Source organism: Mobula hypostoma, chromosome 21 (assembly GCF_963921235.1).
Source record: "Mobula hypostoma chromosome 21, sMobHyp1.1, whole genome shotgun sequence".
Classification (NCBI taxonomy): Eukaryota; Metazoa; Chordata; class Chondrichthyes; order Myliobatiformes; family Myliobatidae; genus Mobula; species Mobula hypostoma.
Window position 1 is genome coordinate 11199068 of NC_086117.1, and position 18897 is coordinate 11217964.

The 18897-nt window shown below is 42.5% G+C and overlaps 1 protein-coding gene across 1 annotated transcript in view; it reads left to right on the forward strand.

The window, feature by feature from the left end:
* Window positions 1-1272: 1272 nt before the first annotated feature.
* zbtb34 (zinc finger and BTB domain containing 34) overlaps window positions 1273-18897 on the forward strand; it is a 39133-nt gene continuing 21508 nt past the window's right edge. The window contains exon 1 of the mRNA XM_063073425.1: window positions 1273-1418. The gene's annotated coding sequence lies outside the window, so the exon portion shown is untranslated. The remainder of the gene's footprint in view (window positions 1419-18897) is intronic.

The following is an 18897-nucleotide window of genomic DNA, read 5'->3' on the forward strand; positions in this document are numbered from 1 at the left end:
GGAAGAAGCTGTTCCTGAATCGTTGAGTGTGTGCCTTCAGGCTCCTGTACCCCCTTCCTGATGGTAACAATGAGAGCAAGGCAAGACCCGGGTGATGGGGTCCTTAATTTTGGATGACGCCTTTTTGAGGCATCGCGCCTTGAAGATGTCCTGGATGCTATGGAAGCCATCCAGCCATCATTCCATACACACCCAAGGGTGTGCCAGGGGCAGACCGCAAGCGACATTCCGTCGCCAACATGTCCACAATGTTCCATAGAACAACGCAGAACACAACAGGTAACAAAACTAGCCCCGTTCCTCCCCTCCCACCTCTAACTCCAAGATAGTCCGTATTCTTCGGCCTTCAGCCTCCAGCTTCGCATTTAGACGTGGACACGCGGACATTTGGACCTTCGTCTTCCCCAGCGGACTGGCAGACTCAGGATCCGACCAAAGGGCATCGACTTCCAAACGTCGTATTCGACCTTCGCGATGCAATTCTTGGCGCTGACCGGCAGATCACTGAGCACCCGGCCTCGAACTCCGGACTTGCCGAGGACAGGACCCTAAATACTGGATAATACCTATTCCTCAGTCAACATTACTAATCGGTTATATGGGCATGATCATATCACGATCAGTACAATGCGCATATCATCAGATAGGTAGCATTCACAAGAGAAAAAAAAGTAAGCATAAATTGTACGCAATTTTTAAAAGAAAGATCACAATTAGAATAGAAAAGAAAGTAAAGAACTAACTGTTTTTAATTCAAGAAATAATTTAACGAGTGGCAGGCTATTCAGCCCCTCGTACGCGTTCTGAAATCGTGGCTATCTCTTGGAACAGATCAGATACCCTCCGCTAATCCTACATCCCTTCATGCCCTTAATATTTAATCAATCACTAACTTCGGCTCCTTCCGGAACCGGCGAATGAACTTCGGCTCTTTCCGGATCAGGCAGATGAACTTCGGGCTCCCTCCGGACGGCGCTCCCAGCCTTCGGCTCTTTCCGGAAGCGCCTCCTGAAGTTCGTCTCTTTCCGAACCGAGCTCCCAGTCTTCGGCTCTTTCCGGAAGCAAGTCCTGAATTTCGGCTCCTTCCGAACTCGGCTCCCGGCCCACGGCTTCCGTTCGGCTCGGGCTGCGACCTGACTCGGGCACCTTCGGCGGGCCGTGCGCCGCCGGAAGCGGAGGGGGGAGGGCGGGGGGGACGGGGGGAGGGGGAATGAGGGGCTCGGCCAGCTCCAGTTCCAGTTCCGGGTTGGCGCGGTCGGTCGGTGGGAGAGGCGGTCTCCGAGGCCCCGGGGGCAGCGACAGGGGGGGTGGGGGGGAAGGAAACGGAAAAGACACCGGAGAGAGCGAGCGAGTGAGGGAGAGAAGGCGAGGGGAGAGCACCATGTGAGAGGCAACCCCACGGAGCACTGCGAGGCGGCGTAAGTATGAGGTGGAGGGGGTGTGTATGTGTGAGGGGTCCCGGCCGGGCCTGGGACAAGGGGGCGGGGGAGGCCTCGGCCCACCACGTCGTGGGAGGCGGAGAGTGTGGCTGCCTCTGCCCGCTCCTCCGGGGAGCCTCCTCCTCTTTCCTCCCCGTGGGGAGGGAGGGGTAAGAGATCAGCCCCAGGTCCCAGTGGCAACCGAACATATTTAATTTAACTTTATTTTTTTTAATTCTTCTTTTCCCCCCACCCCATTCCCAGTTGCCAAGTCACTTAAATCAAATCAAACGTGACAGTGTTACCGCGCCAAATGCAACTTGGAGCCACTTTGTGTATGTGTGAGGAATACTGTCGTTATAACTTGCAGATTGCATAGTTTTTATGTTATATAGCAAAACAAGATGTATTCACTTTCTTCCACGCGGAGTTTTTATTGTACAACGACGTTTATCTACTTTCTTTGATGCTTAGTTTTTGTTACACAGCCAATCGCTTATCGACTTTCTTCCACTTCCATGCATAGTGTTTATATTATAAGCAAGACATTTATCTACTTTCTTGCACGCGTAGTTTTGTTGTACAGCAAAACAGCATTTTTCTCTACTTTCTTCCACGTGTCCCATAAAATTATTAAAAGCGTTATTATAAATGCACAGGTATCAAGTATGCAATTTATGTATTTATAGATGCGCGCACAGAAGTTCATTTTAAAATTTCTGCCTGCACTGTATTTCCTCCTTTTTTTATTTACCATGAAAATTATTTGATTTGCCTTCAACGTAACAATTGACGAGAGTCAAGTAACGAAACGGATTGTCCGTGACGCGCTCGTCTTTTATGAGGAAGCGTTGATGGTTGGACTTTTATTTTAGGTAAAAATACAAGGAGTCGCGTGATTCACAAGAAATATTAACTGCATGAATTATTTTTTCCGGGCCTCTACATATGTTCTTCCGAAAATTCTGAATCTACATGGTAAAAAAAATAGTAAAATCTGCTCGGTTAATAGCACACTTGGTTGTAAACTGTTTATCAAAGGACTGTAAGTTACAAAAGCTTTCTGTACTGAATGAATTGGGACATTTTGATTGTGTGTAGAGTAATTTGTGTTATATATAAAGTGTCGTAATGGCCTGCGGTGAAAGCCGGTTTTTATAGTCTTTTAAAGATTTTTCCTGGACTCCAGTTACCCGAGATATGACCAGTTAAATAAAGCTCCTCCACTCTAGGCGGAATAATTCACTTTCTCCATTATTTTGTGGTAGAAAAATATTCAGGTTTTTGTACGTGCGAGGATAAGCCTGCACTTTTTTTGTCGGGTGTATGCCCGTCTAATCTCTCCTCCCCCCCCCCAATGAAAAGTACGAGTCAAATTCCAACGCAAGGTGCAATTTTCGAGTTGAAACTGTGTTACAATATTTGAATCGACACCCTTCCCACACTGCTTTTTTGCGGCCTGAAGAATTTAGTGTGGAGATTACATTGTTCCATTATGGAAGCTCAGATATGCAAATACGAAAATTGTCTCAAAGCAAAATGGAGTTTTTATTGTTTGTATCTGAAGGTCCTTTAAGCATCTTCAACTTAATAAATCCGCAGACTTGGTTGTTTATTTGGGCTGATGCCAACTTCAAAAAGATGCTTGTGATTTGTGACCTCATTGACATGTTCTTATACGTTGTAGGGTTTTGGTATTCTGATTCATTTTAAACAATAACAAGCAATTAGTCATCGGAATACAGAAACAGACTTCAGGTTGAAATGTTGTGAATGTCTCTGCCTCCATTAGCCCCTCAGGCAGTGTGTTCTAGATTCCTGTCACGTTTGGTGAAATGTTCTTCAACAGATACCCTCTAATTTCCTCCTGTCCTAACTTTAAACCTTTAGTTCTAGACACTTTTGCTCTGAGGAAAAGACTTAATCTTCTATTCTCTGCCTGTTGTAGTTCTGTATCTCTGTCATTTCTTCACCCTCTTCTGACTTCTCCAATGCAAGGAAAACAAACCTAGCCTATCCAATCTCTCCTCATAATGGAACTGATCTATTTTGGTGGATTTCCTCTTTATTTATTGAGGTACAACGAGGAGTAGCCCCTTCCTTCCCTTTGAGCCACACTGTCCAGCAGTCGCCTGATTTAACCCTAGCCTAATCACTGGACAATTTACAATGGCTGGTTAACCTACCAACTGGTATGTGTTTGGACTGTGGGTGGAAACCCACATGGTCACAGGAAGAGTATACAGACAGTGGTGGGAATTGAACCTGAGTCACCTGTACTGTGAAGTGTTGTGTTAACCACTACATTATAGTGCCCTGTTCTCTCAACTCTCCTTCCTTCTGGTGACCAGAACTGCATTCAGTATGCCAGCTGTGAACGTTTGATGTAGTGGTATGATAAACTCTTTTAGGTATGTGCCTGTATACCTTTAACCACACTGCAGCACTGTACACGCTCTTTGGCCCACAATGTTGTGCCAACATTTTAACTTACTCTTAACATCAATCTAACCCTTCCTTCCTGCATACCCTCATATTTTTCCCATCAGTCATAAGACATAGGAGCAGAATTAGGCCATTCAGCCCATTGAGTCTGCTCTGCCATTCCATCATGGCTGATCCCAGATCCCTCTCAACTCCATACCACCTGCCTTCTCGCCATATCCTTTGATGCCCTGACCAATCAGGAAACGATTAACTTCTGCCTTAATTATACTCATGGAGTTGGCCTTCACAGCAGTTTGTGGCAGAGCATTCCACGGATTCACTACTCTGACTTGTGTCTGTTCTAAAAGGTCGCCCCTCAATTTTGAGGCTGTGCCCTCTAGTTCTGGATACCCCCACCATAGGAAACACCCTGTCTAGTCCTTTCAACATTCAGTAGGTTTCAATGAGATCCCCACGCATTCTCCTAAATGCTAGTGAGTACAGGCCCAAAGCTGCCAAGCACTTCTCATATGTTAACTCCTTCATTCCCAGAATCATCCTTGTGAACCTCCTCTGGACTCTCTCCAATGACAACACATCCTTTCTGAGATGGGGAGCCCAAACTGTTGGCAGTACTCAGTGTGCCACTGGCATCTTATAAAGGCTCAGCATAATCTTCTTGCTTTTGTATTCTTTTCCCCTTGAAATAAATGCATTTGCATTTGCCTTCTTTACCACAGACTCAACCTGTAAGCTAACTTCTGGGAGTCTTGCCTGAGGACTCCTAAGTCCTTCTGCACTTATCTAAGAGTTTCTTAAATGTATCTGCCTTTACCGCCACCCCAGGAAGGGCGTTCCATGCACCCACTGTATAAGAAAACTTACCTCTGTCATCCTCCCCATACTTTCCTCCGATAATCGCCTTAAAATGATGCATTATTATTTATTTAGCGATCCTGGGATGTGTACCTCAAACATCTTCTGTTCCTTCATGCTTTCTGTATCCTCACTATCTGTGAATGTAGTAATCATACTGCCTACATCCAGATCGTTACCACAAATGAGTCCCAGCACTGACCTGTGCAATACTGCCAAGCTCTCTCCCCCCACCCCCGTCAACACTCTGCTTATTGCTGATACTACGTATGCCAACTTGCTCTGGAGTACGTTGCTCTAAATTTCTTCTTTAAAAAAACACAGTAGCAGCAGATGCTGAAAACCTGAAATAAAAAACAGTAAATCAATAAACTGGTGGTAGCGGAAGCTACATTTGGGGCTTTTAAGAGATGTTTATATCGACAATACGGAGAACATTCTAACTGGCTGCATCACCACCTGGTATGGGGGTGGGCTAAACAGGGAAAGACACTGAACAAAGTTGAAATAAGCTGCAGAAAGTGTAAACTCACTCAGCTCCGTCATGGGCACTAGCCGCCCCAGCTTCCAGGACATCTTCAGAGAGCAATGCTGCAGAAAGGTGGCATCCATCATTCAGGGCCCTCATCACCCAGGACATGCCCTCTTCTCATTGCTATCATCAGGAAGGAGGTACAGAAGCCTGAAGGCACACACTCATCGATTCAGAAACAGCTTCCTCCCCTCTGCCATCAGATTTTATAGTCATAGTCATACTTTATTGATCCTGAGGGAAATTGGTTTTCGTTACAGTTGCATCATAAATAATTAAATAGTAATAAAACCATAAATAATTAAATAGTAATATGTAAATTATGCCAGGAAATAAGTCCAGGACCAGCCTATTGGCTCAGGGTGTCTGACCCTCCAAGGGAGGAGTTGTAAAGTTTGATGGCCACAGGCAGGAATGACTTCCTATGATGCTCTGTGCTGCATCTCAGTGGACTGAGTCTCTGGCTGAATGTACTCCTGTGCCCCCCAGTCCATGATGGCATGCAACTTGGACAGCATCCTCTTTTCAGACACCACCGTCAGAGAGTCCAGTTCCATCCCCACAACATTACTGGCCTTACGAATGAGTTTGTTGATTCTGTTGGTGTCTGCTACCCTCAGCCTGCTGCCCCAGCACACAACAGCAAACATGATCGCACTGGCCACCACAGACTCGTAGAACAACCTCAGCATCGTCCGACAGATGTTAAAGGGCCTCAGTCTCCTCATTCATCTTGAATGGATATTGATCCTATAAACACTACAGCACTACTTTTATAAATCCCTTTTTGCACTACTTAATTTCACTTTTTAAATATATATGCTTACTGTAATTTGCAGTTTTATTATGTATTGCTATGTACTGTTACAGCATAACAACAAACTTTACAATGTATGCCAGTGATATTAGACCTAATTCTGAATTTGAGGAAAATGGGATGAGTAGACATTGTGTAGGCATAAGGGATTAGTTTGGTTAACCATTTGATATTAATTTATTTGGTCTAGCATAATGTGGGCTGAAGGGCCTGTTCCTGTGCTGTACTGTTCTGTGTTCTAAGTCCTGAGTACTCTCAGATCTGTGGAAAGAGAGCTAGGTTGGATGAAATGTCTTTGACATGAAAGGGTAACCCTGTTTCTCCTTCCACAGTTGCTGGCTACCCTGCTGAGTGATAACAGCATGTTTTGTTTTTACCTCTTGGACTCTAAACTTTTGGATCAGCTCCCGTGTAGGATTTTGCCGAAGGCCTTATTGGAAACCTTGTCGACTACATAAACCACTACAATTCAGTCAGGCTATCCCACGATTATTTTTGCTGGTGCTTTCTTCTGCTTTGTGATAGCTGCTTTAAACCACTTTCTACTTGCTCTCCTATTTCAGAATGTTGCATCTTAGATGTACTTCATTTTTCCCTGATTCAAGAGTTTAGATCTGTCATGTTGGTTTGATCCTGTTCAATACCAGTTAGGAAGTGAGAGGAAAAGGTCAAGTGGTATGTCAAGTGTTTTTGAAGTCAAACTCAGCAACGGCAGCTTGCATCTTTCCATCTTACCTGACAAAAGGCTGTGGCTTCTATATTTGCAAGCATGATCTTTTGGATATGTCCATGATCACACACAATAAATATGGGGAGCTGATGTTTGTTCAAGCCACAACTGTGGCTAACTTTAGATGTAAAAGCTATTTAAGCCCTGGGATAATTTTATTGCAAAAGATTTAAAGTAGGAATTACAGTCCGCCAAAAATTATTGCCTTTATTTTAAAAGCACCTGCCTTTTGCATGTCAGTTTAATTCCATCCTTCACTCTTATGCTTTTGAAAGTTCCAATATGTTGTTGTTGAGTTATATTTCAAAATTTCTATTACTTTAGATCCGAAGGAAACAAAAAGCAATTAGCATTATTGGGGTGTTTTTGTTTTGTTGCATTGTCCTTCATTCTTGATTTCCCCTCTTGAGTGTCTCTCATAATTGCATGTGATGAGTTACTGTGTTGACATCAGTGCTCCTCCATAGTGGGAATAAGCTTTAGTCCTCAGATGCTCACTGCTCTTGGTGTTTTATGACAGTGTGGTTTTAAACGCTCAGTTGTCTGTCCAAACTTCGGACAGCTTGGCACATAAAAATGACATAGAAAAAATGTTGAAGTTAGCGGTTACAGATGTACATTTGCATCAATCTTCTGCTTAGATGTGTAATCTGGCATGGTATTCTATTTGTGTTTAGTGTAAGGAAATCATAACTTTATAGCATCTTTAGTACAGCATACTGAACGCAAAGTAGTTTAAGTGTGATCACTTGAGTTGAGAATGATGTTCTCCTAAAGTAGGGGTTCCCAACCTGACTCCATGGACCCCTTGCTTAATGGTATTGGTCCATGGCAAAAAAAGGTGGGGAACTTCTGTCCTAAAGGGTTGTCATCCAGGATGTTGGGTTGGATTCCCTTATTGGAGAACACCTATATGTGACTTTGTTTAACGTGCAGAAGCTAATACACATGCAGCCACCACACAGTCATTGACAGATTGGGGTTAGGGTCCAGTGGCATAGACACCTGGGGACATTCCCTGCTGCACCCTTCTTCTGCCTTCACTGACATTTTAATGTGTCACCGTCATCCACCAGCTACACCACTGAGGTCTTGGTTGGATCGTTCTTTGTCTGGAGCCTCCCCCTTGTCCTGACTGCCATGGGTGACCCTAGTAGGAGCTAACCGCCAGAGGCATCACTGTCAGGATTTCGGGTGTTCACACCTTTCCACCACAACGAGGTGACAATCTACAGAGAAGGAACGCAAAGTCCCCCACAGGAACATTACCAAAATGACAACAGGGTAACATCAGAGCAGATGACTGAAAGCTGGGTCTAAGAGCTAGGTTTTGAGGAACGAAGTGATGAAAGAAGGGGATTCCAAAGCTTATAGCCTGGGTAATGAGCTCATGGTCACCATCTTCAAATGAATGTACTTCATGCCAATGGAAGGTAAGTTAACAATGTCTAATTAACCTACTAACCAGTACAACATTGGACTATGGGAGGAAACCCATGCATTCATGGGGAGAATGTACAAACTCCTTGCAGAGGACACTGGAATTGAACTCAGAACTCTGCTGTGAGTCGTAATAGAGTAGTGCTTACTGCTGTGTTATGTGTACATGTTGTAATTTCCCTGAAATTTTACCCTCCTTTTTGGCAACTGTGTTCAGACTTTTCCAGTCACACTTCCAAAGTTCAAAGTAAATCTATTATCGAAGTACATATGTCACCATAAACTACCCTGAGATTCATTTTCTTTTGGGCATTCACAGTAGAACAAAGAACTAAAATAGAATCATTGAAAAGCTACACATAAACAAAGATCTACAAAGAACTGTTGTGCAATCTGCATGTCCAAGGTTTCTAGTGATGAACCTAGTGGTTCCACTGATGAACCAAAAGGCTGCAAATGCCATCTTTTGTGACTCTGAAAGTGGTGACCTCCTCTCTCACCATTCCATATTTATGCACAGAATACTCTGCAGATGCTGGGGTCAAAGCAACACTCACAACACGCTGGAGAAACTCAGCAGGTCAGGCAGCATCCGTGGAAATGATCAGTCAACATTTCGGGCTGGAACCTTATGCAGCTTTCACTGTGGCTGCCAATGCCAGTCCTTCCTACCTCCTGCCACCACCTCTAGAATTTCTCAAGGATTTAATATTGTTCCGTTCAATATTTATTCAAGCTACACTTGTACACTGACAGTCTGCTGCCTCTCCCATGTATGCTGGGTGAACTGCAGTTTCTTCCGGTTAAAATGGAATAATATCCTGGGGTGATCCAGGTGGCCAGCAATTTTAGGTTACTTGAGTCATAGACACCAGTTACTTCAATTTTACTGGTATCTGTCTCTGCTTCAACCTACCTGCTGCCAAATTCATTGTCCTAATTCTAGACTTTACTGTCCTAATGCTTTGCTGACCACGCCCAACTAGAGCTTGCCAAAAGCTTAACTGCCCCTGTCCTAACTCTCAGCAAGTACTACTCCTATAAATTTGCCAATGGCAGAATTTCAGATGGTAATGAGGAGGCATACAGGAGCAAAATAGATCATCTGGTGGAGTGGTGTCACAGCAACAGCCTTGCACGTAGTATCAGTAAGAGCTAGGAATTGATTGTGGACTTCAGGAAGGGGAGGTAGAGGAACACACAGCAGTCCTTATTGAGGAATCAGAAGGAGAAAGGGTGAGCAGCTTTAAGTTTCTGGGTGTCAGCATGCCGGAGGATCTAATCTGGGCCCAACATATTGTTGCAATTACAAAGAAGGCATGATATTGGCTATATTTCATTAGGAGTTTGAGGAGAATTGGTATGTCACCCAAGACACTCAAATTTCTCTAGCTGTGCAATGGAGGACATTCATCACTGTCTGGTATGGTCAGGCCACTGCACAGGATCAAAAAAAGCTGCAGAAAGTTATAACCTCAGTCAGCTTCACATTGGGCACGAGCCCCTCCAGCATTAAGGACGCCTTCAAAAGGCGATGCCTCAAAAATGCGGCATTCTTCATTAAGAAACCTCCCACCCATCACTCGGAACTTGCTACCATCAAGGAGAAGGTACAGGAACCTGAAGACACACTCAACTTTTCAAGAAGAGCTTCTTCCCCTCTGCCGTCTGATTTCTGAATGGTCAATGAACCCATCAGCACTTCCCCAGTATTTTTTTGCTGTCCTTTTGCACTACTTACTCTAGTTCTCTTTTTTAATATATACTACTTATTGTAATTTATGGTTTCATTATGTATTGCAACGTACTGCTGCTGCAAAACAACAATTTTTGTGACATTTACCTGTGATATTAAACCTGTTCCTGATTCAGTCGCACTTGTTAACTTGTATTGTTGAGTTTCCACTAGCATTTTAATTTTAATTACAACTTTCCTTTAACCTGTGAATTTTTTTTTAAAGATTAGCTTTATTTGACACGTAGATAGAAACCTAGTGAAATGCATCATTTTGAGTCATCAACCAACACTGGGCTATGCTAGATCAGCCCACAAGTGTCGCCTCTGTTCATCGGCAACGTAGCATGTCCACAACTTACTCACCCTATAACCGTACATCTTTGGAATGTGGGAGGAAATTGGAGGACCCAGAGTACACCCATGCAGTCACAGGGAGAATGTACAAGCTTTTTACAGACGTCAGCGGGAATTAAACTCTGATCAAAGATCGCTGGTGCTGTAAAGCAATTGCGCTACCATGTCACCTTCCTTCTAATGCAGGCTTATCTCTTAATAGCATGCAGTGAACTTTCTGAAACCTCTCAACTTCTCTTGTTAATATTTATGTTTGAATAAATATACCCTGTGAAGCTGGAACATTGCCCCACCTTTAAAGCACCGTATAAATGGAAGCTGTTCTGTGATAAACCGTATGAGCTTTTTTATGTTGTCCATTACTGAGAAATTTTGATACTGTGACCTACATAATCTGCTTGCTTTGGCAAATTAGAAGTTCCAACTTGTCTAATTCCCATGACAAGTATAGTTCAACGAGTTTGTTTTTTGTTTAAATACTGATAGTGCATTAGTACATAAACATACAATGTATGCTTTGCTTATTTTTCATGCTTTGGTAACTTATTATTCATTTAATTTTAAAATACTTCTCATTACTACCATCAAGAAGCATCTATAGAACCCTGAAAAGAGACGGTCAATGGTTTAGAAATAGCTTTTCCCCCTCTGCCATCAGATTTCTGAATGGTCCATGAATACTATTTTGCTCTTTTTCCTCAAATTTATTTTTTTTATAGTTTACTCCCTCACTCCTGCCAACAGCAGCTCTGCAGAGTCCTCTGTCTTGGGCCAATAGAAGGTTGATCGGTCCTTCGGCTTCCACTATCCTCACAAGACTTCATACATCTTGCAGGCAAAGACCCTCCCTCTCCCAGGGATGAGGCATTTGGAGCTTCTGTTGGTGTTTCTGTAGTGCTAGGTTTTTACGGGGTCTGATTGCTAGCCCCATGCCCAACCCTCCTCCTTTCACAACCGACCATGACAGAGTTTTTATATTTCTTATTGCAAATTAATACTTTATGTAGTGCTGCCGCAAGACAACAAATTTCATGGTGTTCGTCAGTGATAAGGGTGGCATGGTAGTGTAGTGGTTAGTACAACGCTTTATCGTACCAGCGACCGGGGTTCAATTCCCGTCATTGTTTGTACGTTCTCCTCGTGGCCGTGTGGGTTTCCTCCCACACTCCAAAGGTGTGCCATTTGGTAGGTTAATTGGTCACTGCAAATAGGGTTAAATCAGGGGTTGCTGGGTGGTATGGCTGGAATGGCCTACCCCTCTCTGTATTTCAATAAATAACTAAACAATCAAGCTGAAAAAAATTGCATTTAGCTTTAAAGAACATTGGCATTAATATAAAATCTCATGAAATTGCTTGATATCGCATCTCAAGCTTGGGGTTCCTTATGTGGTAAATTGGAGTTCTTGCATCTCAAGATAAAAATATCACACAGATTCCTTCTGAATTAACCTCATTTTTGTACTTTTGGAAGTGAGCTTGAACTGTTGCAAATTAAGTTGTGTCAGGCAGCAATGTGATGAGGTTAATTGTAACAGTGATGAAGTGTGAGTGTATTGCAGTCAACTTCTCTGTCAGCCGTGTGATGCAGTGTTGTGAAAATTAGGTTTAGTGGCAATTCTTATTTTGTAGTTGTAGTTAAAGCAGCCATCCTGATAAAGATATTTCACATCTTTAGATTGTTCCAAAGCAATTTACTGCTAGTGAAGCATTTTTGCAATGCATCACTGGCACCAGCCTACCCGCCATCAAGGACACATACAGTATGCAGAAAGGTGCCAACAACATCATGAAGGATCCCACCCACCCTGCTGATGGACTGTTTGTCCCACTTCCATCAGGGAAGAGGCTACGTAGCATCCACGCCAGGACCACCAGACTCAAAGTACAGTGGTTAGCACAACGCTTTACAGTACCAGTGGATTCACTTCCCACCTGTAAGGAGTTTCTACATTCTCCCTGTGGCTGCGTGGGATTCCTGTGATTGTGCCAGTTTCCTCCCACGTTCCAAAAACTTATCTGTTGGGAGGTCAATCAGTCATTATAAATTGTCCCCTGATTGAGCTAGGATTAAATTGGGGGATTGCTGGGCAGCGTGGCTCAAAGGGCCGGAAGGGCCTGTTCTGTGTTGTACCTTATCTCAGAAACAGTGAACTTCCTCCCCCAAGCAGTAAGGCCAACCAACGACTCCACCTCTGCTCTATTATTTCCTGTCAATACATCCTAGTGTCACTTTATAGACATCATCTATGTATATATGCTTATGTATTTATATTTGTTATTTATTATTATTGTGTTCTTTATCTTTTCTGTGCCTTTTTTTGGTGCTGCATCAGATCCGGAATGCAAATTATTTCGTTCTCCTGTACACTTGTGTACAGGAAATGACAGTAAACAATCTTGAAACTGGTTTTGTAGCATGAGAGTGCAAGGTAGCCAGTTTGTGTACTCTTAAACCCTCAAAAATAAGAATAAGTTAGTATACTGGAGCATGGACAGCCGATCCCATTGCAGAAGCTGGGGGAATTTAAATTTATTTGAATGAATTTAGAATGAAAAGAGCAGTGCAGTCATGAAACTATCAAGTTACTGTAACAAAGTCTGGGGAAGGAAATCGATCCTTGTCTGGCCAGTGTGATTCCAGACCCACAGCAATGTGGCTGGCTCTCAACAGACCTCAAATATGCTAACAGGCCACTTAGTTGAAGAACAGTTGGGATAGGCATAAATAATAGACTTGACTGTGACGCTGACATTGTATTGATTTTCACCTTTCACCCAATATTCACTATGTACACTCGGTGGCCACTTCATTAGGTGCACTTGATTGGTAATGCAAATATCCAGTTAGTCAATCAATGTATAAAAGCATGCAGACATGGTCAAGAGGTTTAGCTGTTATTGAGACCAAACATCAAAATGGGGAAGAAATGTGATCTAAGTGACTTTGACCATGGAAAGGTTTGAGTGATCAGACACTGCTGATCTCCTGGGATTTTCCAACACAACAGTCTCTAGAGTTTACAGAGAATGGTGGGAAAAACAGAAAACATCCAGAGTGGCAGTTCTTTGAAAACACCTTGTTAATAAGAATAGTCAGACTGATTCAAGCTGACAGTTAGGCAACAGTAACTTCGGCAACTGTGCATTATAGCAGTGGCATGTAGAAGAGCATCTCTGAAAGCACACGTTGAACCTGAAAGTGGATGGGCTACAGCAGCAGAAGATCACACTGGTTTTCATTTTTGTACTTAATAAAGTGGCCATGAGTGTACAGTGGATTCCAGTTAACTGGGACACATCGAGACCAGTACATTTTGGCCCAATTAAGCAGCTGCCCCAATTACCCAAAGTTTCATGGAAATGGTGAAAAACACATAAAAGAGAAACTGTTTAACTGGATAACAATTTGTGTTTAAATGAAATACAGAAGAAATTAAAACACTTTGTCAATACCTCTGCAGTACTATGAAATTGTGTATTAGTTGCTAATAATTATTGACAGAGGAAATCATCCAGTGTACACTGCATGTTCTTTTGATTGACTAAATGAACAAAATCAGCGCAGACACCTAGTGTAGATGATAGACTTCCTTCATACAATGCTTTTGACTATTGCATCCTCCAGATCTTCGTTTTTTTATTGTAACATTCAAGATGATTGCCGATACCTTCAAAATCTTCGTTATTCCTGATTTGTTGAAGTAGTGAAATTGTTTCATTTTCAGACGTACCTGTTTCTGGCATCTCCAAGTGAGCAAAACAGTTCTGAATTGTCTTGCTGTTTGTCTATTGCTAATAGTGACAAAAATTACTGCTTTTTAAATGTAAACACACACAACTGATACTGTTTTAAAACTGTTCACTCTAAGTTGAATGTAGTGTCTTAATGGCCATACAAGTGCACGTGACTGACGCTAGTTAGAAATTGTTTGGCAAAAGTCTTCTGCCCCATTTAAGTGCATAGTGCCCAAGTAAACGAAGGGAATCCTGGCTATTTTCTCAATTGGTTTTTGTTCTTTAAGATCTGTCCCAAATAAGCGACTGCTCCGATTAACTGATGGCCCTGTTAACTGGAATCCACTGTATTAGAAATTTCAAGGTTAAAGATTGTTTGTCATTTCCTGTACACAAACCTGAAGAAGAATGAAATATTTGTTACGCTGGATCTGATACAGCACGAAAACAAAATATAAAAAACACAAATTTAAGTACTTAAATTTATTAATTGTACATCAACAAAGTGATGCTGGGCACAAGGTGCCTGATAGGTATTGATAAAGTAGTGGTAGTTGGGGGGGGGGGCGGTGGGTTGGTGGAGAAAACAGTAAGGCAGTGAATAGTCTTGCTATCAAGGACTCTGTGCCTCATGCTCTCTATTGCTTATTTATTATTTTTTATTTTTGTATTTACACAATTTGTTGTGTTCTACACTTTGCGTAAGTTCGGCAGTCTTTCATTGATTTTGTTATGGTTATTACTTTATATGTTCTTTGAGTATGTCTATGTTAAAAAGAATCTCATGGTTCTATATGGTGATATATATGTACTTTGATAATTTGCTTTGAAATAACTAATTTTGAGGCTAGTGATCCTGGTGTGGATGCTACATAGCCTCCTCTCTGATAGAAGTGGGACAAATAGTCCATGACCAGGGTGGGGGGGTTCTTCATGATGTTGCTGGTGCCGGTGACTCTTAGGCAGTATTGACTACCTGTTACAGAGCCTCCCTGCCTGCCGCAGTGCCGTTTCTGTACCATGTGGTGATGCAGCTTGTTAGCATGTTCAGTACTGTGCATCTGTAGAATGATGTGCATATAGATGTGTATAGTCCAGTCCTGTTTAACCTCCTTAGAGAGTAGAAGCATTGGTGAGCTTTCCTGATTCTGTAGAATGTTTTCTGAGACCTTGAGAGGTTGTGCGAGATGTGCACTCCCAGGAGTTTGAAACTGCTCGCAGTTTTTACTGCTGTGCTGTTGATGTAAAGAAGGGATGTAAGTGGTACGAGTTCCCTTGAACTCAATAATTATATTTGTCTTGTTGACATTGAGGAAGAGGTTGTTTGCCTGGCACAGGGCCGCGACTCTTCCAACTCCACTCTATAGGCGATCTGATCATTGTTGGTGATGAGCCCCATCTCTGTCATCGGTGAACTTGACATTGTGAATACTCGCATGTTTGGCCATGCATTCATGTGTGAACAGAGTGCACAGCAGTTGGCTCAGCACACAGCTCTGAGGGACTTTTGTGGTGAAGATGATGGGGAGGGAGTAGTGGTCGTGCATCCTGACTATCTGAGGTCTGTTGGCTAGGGAGTCCAATACCTAGTTGCACATTGATGTATCTAGACCGAGGAGTAGGAATTTGTTAACCAAGGTCTGTGGGACTAAAGTGTTGAATGCCGAACTGAAACCCAGAAATGGCATTCTGACAGAAGTGTCCTTGTTTTCTAGGTGTGTCAGAGCCAGGTGCGTGACAGATGGTGGAGTGGTTCTGTTGGTAAGCATATTGGCGAGTGTCCAGTGTGGCAGCCATAGAGTTTTTGATAAGTGCCATTACCAACTGTTTGGGGCACTTCATGATTGGCATCAGTGGCACCAGGTGTGTTGGTCAGGGCATGACACGCAGCATAAAACAGCATTAAACAATTATAAAGAATGATTTAAAAATAAACTTCAAGGGTAAAGTATGGTTGGGAAAAAATATGCATAAATAGCAGCAGGTGTTTAAAACTTAAATAGCATTATAAAAAGTGGTTTAAAGTGTTTGCAGTGCAGTGACGGGGTTAATAGAGAGGGGGTGGAGGGGCTAACTAGGATGGTTGATTAGATTAACTGCCTGAGGGGAGAAACTTTAAAATGGCATGAAGATTTAGTTTTAATGGTGCTGTAGTGCTTTTCATAAGAGGGCTTTTGAAAAAGGTAGTTTGCAGGTTGGGTAGTATCTGCATTTTCATTTTGTTTATGAAAGTAAAAGTTTTTGTCGAGGGATATTGGAGAGGGTTCAAAGGAGGTTCATGAAAATGATTCTGGGATTGAAAGGCTGGAATTCAGAAGAATGAGGAGTAGCCTCATTGAAGCCTATCAGACATTGAAAGGCCTTGATGGAGAGGATGTTTCCTCTGGTGGGGGAGTCTTAAGACCAGAGGGGACAGCCTTAGAATAGAGGGGCGTCCTTTTTGAACTGAGATGTTGAATTTCTTTAGCCAGAGAGTGGTGAATCTGTGGAATTCGTTGCCACAGGCTGCTGTGGAGGGCAAGTAATTGGGTGTTTTCAACACAGAGGTTGATAGATTCTTGAGTAGTCAGGGCATGAAGGGATACGGGGGGAAGGCAGGAGATTGGGGCTGAGAGGGAAACGGATCAGCCATGATGAAATGAGGGAGCGGACTTGATGGGCCAAATAGACTAGCTCTGCTCCGAGATCTTAGGATCTTGTAAAGGGGTCTATCAAATGATCTGATTTGAATAGTACCTCAATTTATTTCTACCTGAATTGGCTAGTGAAAGTAATGGATAACTTCGAAATGTCAGTGCATCATTTTCTCAACGTTGATTATGTCCAGAGTGGAATTTGAACAGACTTTTTGACGTTGGTTGACAGTACAACAGCAAGTTAAGACAGTTGATAACAGAAGATTTACTTATTCTTCAATTATCAATGACATCTATTGGTAATCACTCAATTTTATTGCAAAAAAAGCCCTGGAGGAATGTTAACAACAGGAATTCTGCAGATGCTGGAAAGTCAAGCAACACACATCAAAGTTGCTGGTGAACGCAGCAGGCCAAGCAGCATCTATAGGAAGAGGCGCAGTCGACGTTTCAGGCCGAGACGTTAGTCCTGACGAAGGGTCTCGGCCTGAAACGTCGACTGCGCCTCTTCCTATAGATGCTGCTTGGCCTGCTGCGTTCACCAGCAACTTTGATGTGTGTTCCTGGAGGAATGTTGTTTTGTTTAGCTGGATACATGTGTACGATTGAATGACAATAAACTTGAGCTTGTATTTTTGCATTACTGCTGCAGCCTATTTGCAGTAGCTAGGTGTCAGAATCTGTTTTAGTTGATGTGGGAGGGGTCTGGAAAATAAACTTATTGTTCAAGTTAAGAATAGAATTTGGGCAGATTTGCTTCCGTTGTGTGTGGTTATTTTAAATAAAAGAATGGATAAAAATGCTTACAGTAAGACCAAGGTCAAAATATCTGGTATGTGTGACCTTGTTGAAGGTTTCTTGCATTCATAGCAAAAGTTATTTTTACACTTGCTCTTGCATTAAGGAATACATTATTCCTAAAGTTGAGTGGAGAGCATTTTCTGCCTCTATTCTGTGCCAATGCCTTTGTGATATTTCATGTATAGTCCGATATACGATATATTGGCAAGAAGCAGTTAAGCACCTAACTGCAAATAGCTAAAATTGAAGCCTCATCACTTTGGACTAATGTGGACTGTTTCCATCTTTGAAGGGGCAAAAGGAAATTATAGCCTGGGTCTTCTGAGTGATGAGCTGTGCAAACCCACCTGTCACCAGGCTTCAACCTGCTCCTGCAGTTAGGTCCTATGCAGCATCTTTCAATTGGGATAGACAGGAAGCTAGAGGAACTCAGCAGGTCAGGCAGCATCTATGGAAGGGAATAAAAAGCCAACGTTTTGAGATGAGCCCTTAATGATGGTCTTGGCCTGAAATGTTGGATATTTCTTTCTCTCTATAGATGTTATAGGACCTACTGAGTTCCTCCAGCATTATGTGTGTGTTGCTTTGGATTTACAGCATCTGCAGAATCTCCTGTTTTCCAATAAGATTGAGTCTTTATAATCAAAAATAATGCACTTTTGGCTTTGGTCTTTGCCTTGCTCATTGAGCTTACCTAGCTCGGAGATTTTCTAACATTTAAAAATATTCAATGCTCAGAACTTTTTAAAAAATGTTTTATCTTGTAACTTTAAAAAAAAAATTCCAAGTACAGCTCAGGGCATCAGAGTTTGGAGTTCAATTCCAGTGTCAAGTTTTTTGTTCCTTCCCATGTGCATGTGTGTTTCCTCTGGATACTCCAGTTTCCTCCCACATTCCGAAGATGTATCAGGTTAATTGATCATTGTAAATTGTCCTGTGATTAGGCTAGTTTAATTGGTGAGTTGCTGGGTAGCTCAGTTCAAAGGGCCGGAAAGGACTGTTCAGCACTATATCTCTAAATAAAACTAAAATAAATAAAATAAGACAAAGGTTTGTACTTCATTGAAGCTAGTGGACCCACTGGATCTGTGCCAGAATAAAGCATTGGTTCTGTTGACAGTTTCCCCAGATTAAGTGTTGAGAAATCTGAAGAGGTTTGTGGCTGTATTGTGCTTTATTGTTAACTATATGTGCTGTATCATAACTATATGCTGCTGTGTGTGACTATATGTGCATCTTGGCCCAAGAGGAACGATGTTTTGTTTAGCTGTAAATGTGTGTATGGTTGAATGAAAGTACACTTGAACTTGCTGTACTGCTGGACTCCACAGAGACCTTTGGAGTACAGTTATCCTCTCATTCTGCTTTCATTCTCCAGTCCCAAACATCAG